An 11,507-nucleotide genomic window follows, 5' to 3' on the forward strand; every position below is an offset into this window, starting at 1 on the left:
AACAAATTTCCATCTATTATCCGTAGTACACAAAATGTACACAAAACACTAAAAAAGAAGTGAGCTCGGGGCAAAGCGCTTTCATGTCAACCATAAAAATAGCAGACGCATAAAAAATTAATAAGCAGTCGATGTCAGCCACTGCCCAGTGGATAGTGGTTCGATGGATGGGCCGAGGACGGCGACGCATTGCATTGTCTTTGCTTTTCTATTCTTTACGATTCTTTCGCTGTCCTTTCTGCTGCATGAACCCTTCAGCTGGCACCTGCCACACCCACGCCGACGCTGGCGCACCGCCCCCGCCTTAACGGAGCGAGACACATCATTAATGCATAATTCAAGCGTTTGGCAGTTTTCAATATTCAATTTGAATGCCGCCCAAAGCGAAACAGTGTCCTTCTGCACATTCTAGTCATTTTATTTCTGTTTTCTTATATTCAGAAAGATATCCTGTAAAAGTGTGCGAATGAGGTTATACTGAACATTGTGATGTGTCAAGTATCGAAAAGTATAAAGTAGGGTAATATTGAAAAATAAATAAATATAAATTGCCCAATAACTGGAAATTCATAATATAATTAGTAATTTATTTAGTAAGGTAAAGTATTTTAATTTTAGGTTAATATTAAAAAATATGGAGCATTATAAATGAATTGCCAAATACCTGAAAATTCAGATTAATATTTATATTTAATGAGGTAAAGTATTTTAATATAATTTTATTTTAATATTAACATATTTTTTAATAAATGAAAAATCAATTTAATAATTCGGGGAATTTCCATAAAAACGTTTCAAAATATTTTCGATTTTTGAATTCAGCTTTCTAGCTCCTTTGCAACACTCCACTTCAACTGTTTTTCTAGGGTATCTGGCCGTCCTTCACTCATGTTGTATGCAACTTTCTCCCGTTTGCTTGCTTATTTATTTGCTTTCTATGGGGCGCTGATCATTTTGCCACTGCTACACGCTTCTCTCTACCCCCTTCGGCCTCGCCCCCCACCCGTTGCTGCGTGTACCTGCTGCATTATTCAGGCGATTCGATTTACAACAACACAAAATGCATGATAAACCGTTTCACGACCGAGACGATGGCCATTGTCTCGGACCTGTCGTCATCGTCATCGCCAGCGTCGTCATCGTCGTCCTCGTTTTAGCCGCGGGGGCGTTTCCACAACATACAAAGCAGTCATCATCAGAAATGGGTTGCGGGCGCGGAGAATAGTAGAGTAGGGTCGGAGGAGAGGTTCTAGTTTTGCCACGCCTCCTGCTGCTTTGTGTCGCTGTGTCGTTGTGTGTGCTGCATGCGTTTAGTTGTTTATTAAATATAAATGATTGTCACTTGCGGCATGTTCTCAACGAAAATGTTGACGTCGCCGATGATTGCTAGAATTTCATTGAGCAAGTGCCTCGAGGGCCTCCGGCAATGCTTCTTATTGCGTTTTCTTGTACCTACACGTGTACAAAGGCGTGTTGTTGTAGTAGTAGTAGTAGTAGTTGTTGTTGTTGTTGTGCAATTGCTTGCAATTTGGCTCCCATTCTCTGCTGGGCTGCTGACGCCAGTTTGACAAGTCATGGACATTGGAATTGATATTGATACGACCATTGGCCATTTGCTCAACGTCGTCGGCCATGTCCATGTGCATGTGGGCAATGCACACACAGTCACACACACCCACATACACACACACACACACACAGTCGTAAATGCGAACATCATATGCGAGCATTGAAGTCGTCAAAGGGATTTTTGAAATCATTCGCCGGATATTGACCACAAAATGCCATTAAAAAATAATTACGAATTTTAATTGGCATTTAGTTGAGGACAAAAAAAAAAAACAAAAAATTATAAAAAAAATTTAAGTGTTATTGAGCATAAAAAGTGCTTTTATTATTGATTACTTTAACGCTTTTATTTATTGAATACGATCCATGTACATATGTATACTATGTGTACACTCTGATGACCAAAAGTACAGTGAAGCTTCCATTCTGATTCCTTGTAGAATTAAATACCAAACTTTCTTTACATTAACTATAATTAAACATACTTTACTTCTTAAAAGTTTTTTTTTTTATGTTTACTATAATTATACGAAAATTTCTCAATTTCAATAGCCTAGATTGCCTTTTTAGCCAACTCGAACTGTGGACACTGGCAATTGTAATGAGTAACTGTGGAATTGTCAACGCCTGATAAGCTGCCGAGTGCTTTGATTGGCTTGCGTGTCGCATCGACACTTCAAAATCAATTAAAATGTCGCGAGGTTAAATAAAACGGAAGAAGAAGAAATAAAAACGAAAAAGGGTTTAGATTGAATTGAGTAATTAGCTTTTAATTGATGGCATTTAGGGAATTTCTAATAAAATTACATTTACTATTTCTTATTTGATACGTTTTTCTATAGTTGTAATCGATCAAAGTTCAGCTTTAGCTTTAAATATGTCATTTACATATGTGGGTTAATTGAGGCTGGATATGTCTATATACATATATGGGATTGTAATTTTAGTTTACTTATTTTCAGTTAAATCTAATTAGGTATTTTACATATTTAGATTCCCTTTCTTTTGCTCAAGTGCATTTAGTAGGTTGACTGACCCATTAAAGTATATGCATACATACTTCATTAGTATTAACAGCTGAGTCCATCAATAATCTATTCATTACCTATAATATCTAGGGATATTGAGTTTATCATGATGATATAGTTAACTTTTCTACTTTCAACTAAATGGGTTAAAAACTATATTATTCAATAGCTATGTGTGTGTATTCCATAGTTATAAAAACTACAGCTGTCATACATATACTCTCAACTTATTTAGTTTTCGGATAAACTCCCAATACACTACGGATTAATACTAAGTCTTTCAATAGTGCCCTCAATCTATCCCTAACTGAAAGCTCCCATATTAAACAGCATATTTCGATATGTGTTGTACATTAGTTCATCTGCCTGCACATGGTACATATCGATACTTTTATAGACATAATGATGCATAAAATTTGGTTAGGGTATTCTCTAGTCAGGCACTTCCCACTGGAGTTTATACTTACTAGTTTATTCTAATATCAAGCAACACCGAAACATCATAAGTGGAAATTTCTGCTAATTATCAATAGAGGCATTAAAAAGCAAATGACTCGAATCGGTTGATGCTCGACTAAAACATACCCTGTAAATATTAGGTAATTAATTCAGTCTTAATTTATTCATTAGTATTAAGAAATATTTCAGATAATCACTTATAGAGAGATTAAAAAACAGACAGATCAAACCAGTCACTGCTTGACTAAAACATACCCTGTAAATATAATGTAGTTAATTCAGTCTAAATTTATTCATTAATATCAAGAAATAGTGAATGTCCTTAAATTGGAACTTCAGCTACTCAACATAGAGTCTAACATAGAGACAGCTCCATCCAGTCTTTGCTCGAGCATACCCTGTAAATAGTACGCAATTAATTCAGTCGAAATGCATTGAGTTCATAGATCAGCTCAACTTCACAAATGGCAATACAAATGCATATCCGCTTAATGGCAGCACCTCTGTGGCAGCAGCTATCGCCGTGCCTCAAATGGTGTGGCAACATGGCAACTGTGTGCCATCCGATCCTGTGTTTGCGTGCACAATGTACACTAATTGTGGTATGTATTAAATAAACTACAATTGCAAATGGCGCATTGCATTCCCTGTATGCATGTGTGTGTGTGTATGTGAGTGTGTGTGGGGTATGGGACACTGCCACGTAGTTTGTTATTATTTGCAGTTGCATTACCCAGCAATTGTTATTGCTAGTTGTTGGTTGCTGTTGTCGCTGTTGTTGTCGCTGTTGCTGTCGCTGTTGTTGTTGCTGTTGAGCCCGTCGTTTGCATTGCTGCCATTTCCGCAGCGGTCGCATTTTTCTATGTAATTGTGTTAGGGGGAGGGGCAATTGTGTGGGCGCCAGTGGCAGGTGCACGGGCATGCGGCACATATAATGTGCGACAATTAAATCAAGTTTGTGGCAATATAATTCGACTGCCCGACTGAGATAGCTGTTGCAGTTAATGCAGCGCCTCAAATCATGATGCACTCACACACACGACAAACCTGCGCACGGCCATATGCTATAATCATATTTAAGAGTTTCCCAGAATATTCGTGCAACTGCAACCTGAATTGCAATTGCTGCTGCTGCTGTTGCCACTGTTGTTGCTGCTGCCACTGTTGTTGCTGCTGCTGCTGTCGCCGTTGTTGGCCAGTTGGCCAGTTGGCTGGCGGCTTATGTGCGGGCTCTCGTCGTCGTTGGCGGCTGTTTGGTTGGAAAACCACAAATTAAGCAGAGAAATCCTTGCCGTGCATGCAACCGATGGCGCCGCATCGTGTCGACACACACACACACTGAAAAAAAAAAACTGCTGAGAAGAAAAGTATGAATGGGGGTCTCGAATGCGCCACACAAACATGCAACAACCGACCGCAATGTTATGGCTGCAGCGTGCGGCGGCGAGGCGTGGCTGGTCTGGCAGCGCCAGATAAATGCCGGTCGCCCCTCTGCCCCACTCCAGGCGCTCTGCCACGCATGTTGCATGCAAACAAACGGCGAGGCGAGGAGTCGCAGCTGAGGCGCAGCCAAAGCACAGCAGAGCCACTCACGTAAGCGCCCGTGCGTTTATTTGCCGTTTCCGCTTCCGTTTGTCGTCGTCAACGCAGGCGTCGACGTCGGCGTCGCTGTCAGCGTCACTGTTCCTGCGGTCAATTTCAATGCTTCCATGGAGCGTTAATAAGTCGCCATTGCTGCTGCTGTTGCTGTTGTTGCTGTTGTTGTTGCTGTTGTTGCAATTGCTGCCGCTGTAAATGACACACAAAAATGCGCAGCATTTTGCACATGGAAATGAACTCAACGCGCCACGCCCCTTTGCATGACCATAAAATAGCTTTTAAATTGCTAAAAACAAAGCCAAAAAAGCAGCCAAAATAATCAAAAAAATAAAATGTACTTTGAGTGCAACCAGCATTTGTTGCAGCTGCAATTTGCTGTTGCACCAAAAGCAATTTTTTGTTTTGAGCGTCTAATGAGTTTAAATACAGACATCAAACAGAATTCGGGGGAAAATGCACATATATTGGCTGAAGTTGGCATGTGGAAAACAATTTAGATTAAATGAGATTTGTTTAAGTGAAATTTGAAATTTGATAGCCAACAATAAAGACGTAAGAAATTATATATGAAATGTGCCAAGGCTCAAGAGCTAAATAATATTAGTGTGAGCAGCTCGTTCTCATAAAAAAATATCATATATATGTTCATATTATATTTGTTATATTTTTCTTATAAATAATTTATTAAGTTGTTTTGTAACTTTTTATTTTTATTGCCACTTTTTACTAAATATCATTTTTGTAATAAATAAATAGCAAAAAAAAAAGGATTTGTTGTCGCAATTTATTTAATGAAACATAAAAAAGCCTTCAGTTTTATATTAAACAAAAGAATATTTGTTGATGAAGAAACAATTAAACATTTTCAGCTTTTAATAATTGATTTTCATTTACTCTGCTTAAATTGTGATTGATTTTTATTAAATATATTTATAAAATTGTTTATAATTTTAATAAAATAATTAAAATAGAAATATATATAGTAAAATTCAACAATAAATATTTATAGCTTATCATTTTTATAATTTTTACTTAATTTGCAATAAATTAAAATTAACACAAATATGAAAACAGAACAAGGGTAAATTATAAACTCAAGAGACCATCATATCATTTCATTTTTTATATAAATATTTTTCATATTTATATTATAATATGTATTATTTACTTAATATTATAATATTTGATTCGTTTGATTCTCTATATTCATTTAATATTATTCATATTAATATTATGATATGGCTATATATATTTTTTTCATATATTAATATTTGACTCCTTTGATTCTCTACACTCTATTCGCGAATTCAACTGAAAATAATCATACTCATGCGCAATCTCACTTTCTCTCACTCTCTATCTTTCTCTCTCTCTCTCTCTCTCTCTCTCTCTCTCTCTATCTTTCTCTCTCTGAACAGGAGTCTTCGGTTCTTTTCGTTTTGGTAATCGGCTGGGTGTCTTGATCTGAACGAAGAGTGAGGAGCGTCTACTAATGAACATCGTATCATCGAGTAGTACGATTGACGATCGCACATTGAGGGTCAGTGAGTGAGCAAAGAAGGTAAACTCAACTCTCAAATGCATACCAATACATACAGAAAATATATTTTGCTTCATAGAACCACTAACCAGAGAACACACAGTAATAGAACTCAACCAAACGATGGGAGCATAAAGGTTTCTGTCGGGTGCCGAACGAACTCGTTAAAGAACCGAGGCAATCGATTGCTCTCTGAATTTCTACTCAGAGCGTCAGTAATAGAAAAATATTTGTAGACATTGAGCAACGATCGACATTTACTTGCGATCTATATCAAGAAGCCAAAACCATTTTGAAGATATAATTATTATAATCAAATACTATAAACGATAAAGTGTATTTTCTTTTCCGACAATTTTGAAAATTTCTATACGATGACTTCTGAAAGAAGTCAAACTACATTGTTCAGTCTCAAAGGTGTGATAGGAAATTGCAATTAATTCGAGTTGACTAAGAGTATGGCAACATATGCCTGCTTAGATTGCATCCTAAGTACAAGCTTGGCAGTTGTTAACTGTTGGCATGCGATTATAGCCAAGAGTTAAGTTTTATAAGTAAGTTTTACAACTAGAGATTGACATAAAAGTTGCTTGCAATCACAACAGGGCACCAACACACACACACACACACACACATACTCAAGCAAGAGACCTAGACCTGAGTCGCCCTCGTGCTGCGACACTGAAGCCGGCAATGGCAATGGGAGTGCGAGTGGGAGTGGGAGTGGCAGTGGGAGGCAGCCCCTTGTCGTCGTGTCAAAGTTTGAGAAGCATCCATGACACTTGGACCTTCATTTAGTTAAGCTGACGTTATTGTTGATGCCCCCAATGCTGGCGCTGCAGCTCACAACAATGGCAACATAGTCAAACGACAGCATTATCATCAACAACATGTTGCTGCAACAGCAGCAGCAGCAGCGGCAGCGGCAGCAGCAGCAGCAGCACCAACAATGCTCGCAGATAGCATCAGCAAAGCAACAACAAGCTAAGGATGTTGGCTGCTTCCTGTTCCTTGTTAGGCAACAGTGTAAGCACTGCAACTAGCTCAGCTCAACTCAACTCAGCTCAGCTCAGCTCCACTCCACTCGACTGTTGAAAGTTTTTACGATGGCCAACCTGAAAACTAATAACAATAATGCGCAACGTTCATTGAAAAGTGTCGTGTGGCAGGGCTCAAGAATTTTCGCAGCTCGGTGGCTCAGCTTTGCTGGCAAACATTTAGCCAGCGCATAAATATTATTTAGCACAAACATTGGCCAACTTGTTGTGCTGGTAGTTTTGTGTTTAATGAACTGCAAATTCTATCCAACTCTATCTATCCCTCTCTCTCTTTCTGTCTCCCTGTCTACTCGGCTGTTTGGCTGCTGCAAGCTCGCTTGACCATTTGGCCAACAAGTTGTATCCTTGGAGCTGAGCTGTTATCTGCTGCCAACAAATCAGAAAATTCTTATCTGTGGCCAACGGGCGACCAAGTGTGAAAGTTAGCAGTTGGCTTCAGCACTTTCGCCTTCACTTCGATCAGTTAACGCTTTAAAGCCGCAAACTTTTGGCCGGCCAAATTAAAGGCGAAATGAGCTGCCATAAATTATGCAACATTTTTGCCAAGAAAAATGGCTAAACAAATGATTGACATGTGCGGCATTTGCAACAACATTTGAACTGTTGCCAGTTGCCACTTGGCTGTTGGCAAAGTTAATGCCAGCAACGCCCACCCGCAGCGGAAACGCAGCAGCAGCAGCGGAAGTTGCGTTCGTCTGCGTGTGTGTGGGTGGGTGGCTAGCAAAACTTTGGCAAAGTGAAAAACTTGCTGTCAGCATTAGATAAGCGCTTCAAGTTAATAGACTTGTAAAACACACGCTCCACCACACACGCTGACCCCCCGAAACTCCGACTGGGCTCAGCTCAGACTCGACTCGACTCGACTCGGCTCTGGTTGCAGCCGAGAACTGGATTTTTATTTATTTGTTTGTCGTTTGGCATGTGGCGCGTGTCCCAGCCCCGCTGCGGATCACATAAAAAATAGTGAAATAAATAAAAATGTTATACACGCCCCTGCAGCCGGGCAAGGGCTAGGGCTAGGGCCAGGGCGAGGTCGAGGTCGTTGGGGGCAAGGGCAACCCTTAGCCAGTCGCTTATCGGGCCAGAACTAACAATTTAAGTTGTCAACTTGATATGAGCAAGAACAACAACAACAAGAACATCAGATATATTTGCCAATTGCCTCTGTCTATATCTGGTTGGGCGAAACTTTTCTGTTTAACTAGTCTCTTGGTTAATTTCGACGTCTGTGCCCCGACCTCTAATCTCTCTCACTCTCCCCCGCCCTCTCTGCTCTTTGTTTGATGAAACTCGGCGTCGTCTTGGTCAAAGTTTAGCTCATCAACAAATGACCGCACAATGCGTGTGTGCTGCATGTGCCTGTACGTGTGTGTGTGTGTGTGTGTGTGTGCGTGTGCCAATTTGGTTTCGGCCTGATTGACAGGCCACTTCCCTTGGCAATAGAGTATGGAGTGTGGAGTAGGGAGTATGGAGTATGGAGCATGGAGTATGTGTGCGCCGGCTGCTTATCGTTCAACTTTCAAAGTCAATTTCAATTAATCAATTGTCAAGTATTTTGACAGCCGAATTTATAGCTCACTAAACCACCAGCCGAGACCCAGTGCAATTTGTGTGTGTGTAACTTTGTGCGATTAGTTCCAACTTGTTACAGACGCCGACTCTTTCAGTTTATGAACTAATTTACTTGCCCATGGACATGACACTGGTCCGACATCGCATATGACGTCGCTCAGATGGAAGCTCGATGCATGCTCGCTTGATTCACTTATATTTTTAATAACTAGATAAATGAAACACGTAAGAGGGCTCTAGTCGAGACTGCTCGACTAGGAGATACCCTGAACGCCCCAAAATCTAGTATTCGAATCATTGTGCACTTCTCTAATGCACACATACATACACATACACACATATTCGAGGAGGAGTGACCTTGAGGGGTCAGTTATAGAATACTTAAAACTATATATTTTGTTCCAATGAGTTTCTTATTAAAATAGTTTTTGTTTATGATTTCACATTTTATTTTATAAACATTTTTAGATATATATTTTTTTGCTTTCAACAAAAATTTAGCATTACATTTGAGTATTTTATCAAAGACATCTTTATTTTATTTAAAATTCTATATTTTGGAATGTAAAATATAAATCATGTAATATATAAATAATGCTATAAAGCTTTCTGCCAAGTTAAAATAAATTTGTGCTAAACAAAATTGGTAGTTTTTATATTAGAATAAATAGTTCTTTGTTTGACATATTTCAATAATTTTGTTTATATATATATTTGTAAATGTAAATATAAATGTTATAAAAAAATTAATATATATTTTTTAAAAAATCATATTTGTCTTACAACAAAAATAGTAATAAAATTAAAAATAAAAAAATTCTTCTTTATATTCTAAACTCAAGTTTTATATAGATTGTAGATGCTACTGCATTATACTAATCTGATTGAGGCTAAAATTTATTAGTGATATAGAGATTTAGATATAGAGATAGAAGTATTTACATTTGCACAAGTTTAATTATTATTATTATTATTATTATTATTATTATTATTATTTTTTTTTTTGTAAAAGCCTTTGAAATATTTGAGCTATTCTTGGGATTTTCGTTGTGTAACTTAAAATGTCATTAACTATAGTGTAGCTGACAAGTGGATATCAAAGTCTGCTTGAAACATACATATATATATATATATATATATATATATATATACATATATATATGTGCATACATGACAGGTGAGTCCTGCCAAGTGCTGAGACAAACAGCAAACTGAGTGAATGCCAAGTGCAAGCTTAACACTTCAAATGTAATGTATTTGTTAACAACGAAAAAAAGGCGTAGCACACACACACACAGGCATAGTAGTTCGCAGCAGACTACGTACGTGTGTGTGTGTGTGTGTGTGTCGATTGTTGCTGCCATACTGCTGACTGTTGACAATGCCCTGTCATCAGTCTCTCAGTCAGTCAGGCAGTCTCTCACTGCGTCAATCTCTCCGTCTCTCAGTCAGCTGGAAGTCTCAGTGTCAGGCAGTCGGTCTGCGTGTTTATGTGCCGTTATTTACAATAGCGCATTTTTTGCACACATATTTTTTTCAAAGTCAACAACATGATTTTTCGCAGTCTGCGCTGCGACGTGTGCATAAAAGCCAAACAGCCCAGCGAACCAACCCTATCACCCAACCACCCAACCACTCACCCACACAACAACAACAAGAACAACAACAACAACAACAACAACGCACAACTGCGAAACAACATTTACATTTTAAGTAGTTTTTAAATCGCTGCAGACAAACGTCAGCGTGTTGACAATTTATCATGCGCCCTGGCATGGCGTTACGTGATTCAGTCCGAGATTCCGACCCTAAGGCAGCTGCAGTTTTTTGATTGATAGCTCTTGCTTAAAGCCAATAGAGACGCATGCGAGTCGCTGAGTCGAGCAGCTCACCTCGAGATGCATTCACATTTTTATTTTTATTTTTAATTTTATATTTTTACATTTTTTATTTTTAATTAATTTATGGCAACTTATTGATTAATGCATGCTTTTGCACTGCCCAAGTGACCACACACACACACACACACACACATGTAGACTGGCTGCCACAGCCACAAGCAACACGCAGCTGAAGTGTGTCGCTTGCAACTGACTGCCGCAGTTCCGAGGCGCCACTTAAAAGTAGAATACTCAATTAACTGCAGTCGCTGACTGACTCTGACTCTGACTCGCTGCTCCTGCTGCTCCTGCTCCTGCTGCTCCTGCTGCTGCTGCTACTGCTGCGGCTCGTTAAGTTGATCAATGCCTCGCGCCAAGTGTCAACATGCAGTCCACTGAATGGCTACACTGGCCAAAAATACTAGGAAAAATTGCAAGTATATTTAAGTTTATTATTTAAACGGAAGAATTTGAAGCCTTGCACTGTTTAGTCCATTGTTAATCTGAAAATTAATTTATATGAGTATTTTTGTTTCTACATATAAACAAACTTACTTATCAAACAACTTAGATATAACTGAACTATTATGCTCTGTGGAAATGATATACATTATTATTATTTTTATACATACTGTGTATGCAGGAACTACCCCAAAGCTCCATAGCATTTGCCTTTGCAAACTCTTTTTGCTTATAGCTATCTCAAGACAAAGCATGTTAGATCTTAATTCAGCTTCGCATGGATATGAATAGGATAGTCAGAAGCATCGGCTCAGTTGAACTTACTTCCCAGTTTGACCAA

This window comes from Drosophila arizonae, chromosome 5 (genome assembly GCF_054131065.1).
Source record: "Drosophila arizonae isolate 15081-1271.41 chromosome 5, UAZ_ARI_1.0, whole genome shotgun sequence".
Taxonomy (NCBI): domain Eukaryota; kingdom Metazoa; phylum Arthropoda; class Insecta; order Diptera; family Drosophilidae; genus Drosophila; species Drosophila arizonae.